The sequence below is a fragment of the Orycteropus afer genome, unplaced genomic scaffold, assembly GCF_000298275.1.
Source record: "Orycteropus afer afer isolate SDZICR_OR568_19922 unplaced genomic scaffold, OryAfe1.0 scaffold00014, whole genome shotgun sequence".
In the NCBI taxonomy this organism is placed as follows: domain Eukaryota; kingdom Metazoa; phylum Chordata; class Mammalia; order Tubulidentata; family Orycteropodidae; genus Orycteropus; species Orycteropus afer.
The window spans coordinates 857,236-861,224 of NW_006921601.1; positions in this window are offsets into that span (position 1 = coordinate 857,236).

Consider the following 3,989-nt stretch of genomic DNA (forward strand, 5'->3'; position numbering starts at 1 on the left):
CCCTGCTCGGTGCTTAGTCAGGCCAAAACAGTTTACACACCAAGTGATTAAGAGGAGAGAAAATTATCTATTGCAAAGCAACAATGCAAGGAGACAGGGGTCCACACCCAAATCTGACACCTTGAATCTAAATCAAATTACAGTTTTTGTAAGTTTCAGGAGAGAGGATTATGCATATTCATAAAAATTTCAGGAATTTGGATGTGAGAGAGTTGACGATTGGCTGAAATTCCCTTTGTCTCAGTTTAAAGGGACAGTAGCTTTTTAAATGCTGTGCACCTGCGTACTGGATGAGTTACACTGGTTTCTTGTCATCAGCTGATAAGGGCTTACTGAACACCTACTGACCTGTCTAAAGAATTGTTGAAAAGAATGAATCCATGTGTATGGGCCAAAGGCATTGTGCTTTCTTTTGCATGCCACCCCATCCCGAGTCTCAATTTCTTTTTGCCTTTGAGTGGATGGAACCAACTTTTTGTGTTAAAATGGACACACCTCTCCCAGGGAACTGACACTAAAAAGGGTAGTGTTGCTGTGGTATATAAATGACATCTCTATAGCCAGCACAGCTAAGGGGGACTCAGACGTCAACACTGTCCAGGTCCTTAATTTCCTCATAGACTGTGAATGTAAGGTTTATGGTTTTACCAAGGACACCTGGGAAACTTTAAGTTCCTTTTGATACTTGTTGACATCAACTCCGGATAGCTGGAGGCATTCTCTTATAGGCCTAAACAGACTGTGGAAATGACTAAAATTTTATTTAAAAAATCACTCTCTTTCTCTCAACTTGTGATAATGGGCCGGCTTTCTTCTCACACATGACTCAAGGAGTATGTTCAGCTTTAAGAATCCAATGGGAACTTCATGAAGCTTAGAGGCCCCAATTCTCAGGGAAATAAAGAAGGAAAACTATGCTGTCAAAAGACTCAGGCCAAAATGTGCCACCATGAAATCAGGTATTGCCACTTGCTGTACTTAGGAGATAAGTAGTCCCCCGAAGCTGGCTCAAATTGAGACCCTTCAAAATGACATATAGGAGACCATTCCTGGGAAAGGGAACCAAAACAAAAAAAAAAAAAAAAAGAAAAGAACCTCGCTGCAGTCAAGTCAATTTAGATTCCTAGTGACCCATCCTTGGATTTCCAAAACAATATCTCTACAGAAGTAGATTGCTCACCCTTCCTTCTGGTTAGCAGTCAAATGGCTTAGGCACTATACCACCAGAGCTCCTGGAAAGGGAGCCACACCCACTTATAACAGAATGAAAGGGAAGGGAATAAGTAAAGTCTTTAAAAATGTTTTACAGATTACTCACTGATATGCTTCTGTGCAGTTGGTTTACCCCACCGACACCCCTTTACATAGGTTTTAGCCAAGAGACAGAATCTTAGTAAAGACATGGAAGAACCAACACCCCCAGACCAGCTTACTCCGACGTGGGAGGGCAAAGTGCTGTTAACAACCGATTCGTCCCTGAAATTGGCCAGAATCACAGCCTGGGTTCATTACATTCAAGCCAGAATCTTTACCAGCTGAATCTGGCCCCTCAGCCTCTGAACAAAACTCCTCATATTTTTGCACCCAGCTCTCAAATTTTAGATATTTGTTAAAGATTTTTCTATTTCCATTACTGATGTAACATTAGCAGATTTTGTTGTCATTATGGGTTTCCGAGGCAGTATCTCTACAGAAGTAGATTACCCAATCTTCCTTCTGAGGAGTGGCTGGTGGGTTTGAACTACCAAACTTCTGGTTAGCAGTCAAATGCCTTAGGGACTACACCACTAGAACTCCCACATTAGCAGATATTGGGGTTTGTTATTGTGTCAAGTATAGAAAGAGCTTCCCCCAAAGACCTAGAATTTATGAGATAGGAAGGGCTAGAAGTTACTATGGTGAGATATAGAGAGCCTGTCCACATGCCTGATGGGTAGGATTGGTCTTTGAATGGGATAGTAACCATGTCCCAAGTCATCACCACTGGAGGTAACCTTACCAGCTGCTAGGTTGTCATCATCTTCCATGCTCAGGTGCTGCCTTAAGCCCCCTGACAACACCCATGTTTGAGTACTATTCTAGAGTAGATGACTGTACATTAGTCCACACTCCACCTATGCTTCCCACCAGGGCCTGACTGGTTCAATATCCCTTTAAGATCCCTTGTTTTGCACTTTCAGGAGTTTCTAACTGGACCGGGGGGAAGGAATGGCAATTGAGGACCTGGAAACCTCGAGTCAGAATACCACATCAAGACTTCCAAGACTTCCAGCTCCTATCCTCTTGCAATGAATCATCAGATGAGCTCTGGTTAATGGTACACAAAGCACAGTATCCCAAACAGTCCTAATGATAACCTGTCTTTATGTGCCCCAATAGGATATACATGTTTTGTGGAGGGAAGGCATATCCAAACTCACGTAGTCCAGACCCTTAACACACGTGTCCAAATACAGTGGGGTATGTGACACGCTATATCTAGATAAATACTTACAGAAAGGTTAAATTAAGTCTAAAGGCTATCCTTAAAGTTATTGAATGGACAAAACAAAGGAACTAAGACCGAGGAAGGAAAGGAAACTAATTTGAGAATTTCTTCCCAAACTTGAGCTCTCATCTCACTCTGCTAATCTCTTTAGACCTTATAATAATAATCACATGTGTTACTGCTCCTTACAGAATTAAAATCATCTCTAAGGGAGTGTCCAGAACCCTTGAGACTACTCACATGTTTTCTCTTTTTAGGGCATGTGACTCTAGAGAACTTATACCACAAGATGTTATTAACTTTCATCAGTTTTTCCCCCTTGAGGAACTAGCCATTCATTGTCCCTGTACAGCAGGAAGTAGTTTGAGAAAGGGAAACAGATCATCAGTTTTATTCTTCCATGGCTCCACTGAGCTAGTTTAAATTGCCAATACTTAGATTAGGAGTTGAGCATAAACCATTTGTGTCACCTCGGGACCCATGGAGTTAAATAGTACCTAAAAAGCAGGCTGGACAGTATATGAAAATACACTAGAGTAGAAAATGAATAGCATTCTGCTTTGAATTGACATAAGAATTCTAGCTTCCCTGATGTTGTCATGCTGTACATATCAAATGGAGACTGAGAGAGCTGACTGAGGATCCCTAGCTGCTAAAGCCCTAGCTATTGGAATCTCCCAGGCCTACATACCTGACTATTAAGTATGCTAGTTTTCTGATGATTCTCCTCCCAGTCGTTGAACCACCATGTCTGATGCCAAATAAAACATCCCCAACCAGCATCTAAGCCCTGTCCAAATTTCAGATTTGTGAGCAAAATAAAGATGGTTGTTTTAAGCTACTAAATTTTAGATTAGTTTGATATACAGCAATTAATAGCCAGAATAATGTCTAATATAAATCATTGCCTTCTGATTAATAATAGTCTAATGAAACTAACAAAATGCTGCTCTAACCAACATTCATATCTTCACAACTGGACCAATAAGCAACATCATGATAAGTGGAGAAAAGATTGAAGTTATCAAAGTTTTCATTTTACTTGGATACACAATCAACACACATGGAAGCAGCAATCAAGAAATCAGACATTGTATTACACTGGGCAAATGTGCTACAAAAGACCTCTTTAAACTATTGAAAAGACTTGACTTTGAAGACTAAGGTGTGCCTTACCCAAGCCATGGTATTTTCAATTGCTTCACATGCATGTGAAAGCTGGACAATAAATAAGGAGGACTGAAGAAGAAGTGATGCCTTTGAATTTTGGTGTTGGTAAAGAATATTGAAAATGCCATGGAATACCAGAAGAACAAGCAAATCTGCAGTGGCAGAAGTGCATCTGGAATGCTCCTTACAAGTGAGAATGGCCAGACTTCATCTCACCTACTTTGGTCATATTGTCAGAAGGGATCATTCCCTGGAGAAGGATATCATGGTTGGTAAAGTGGGAGATCAGAGAAAAAGAGGCAGACTCTCAATGAGATGCATTGACACAGAG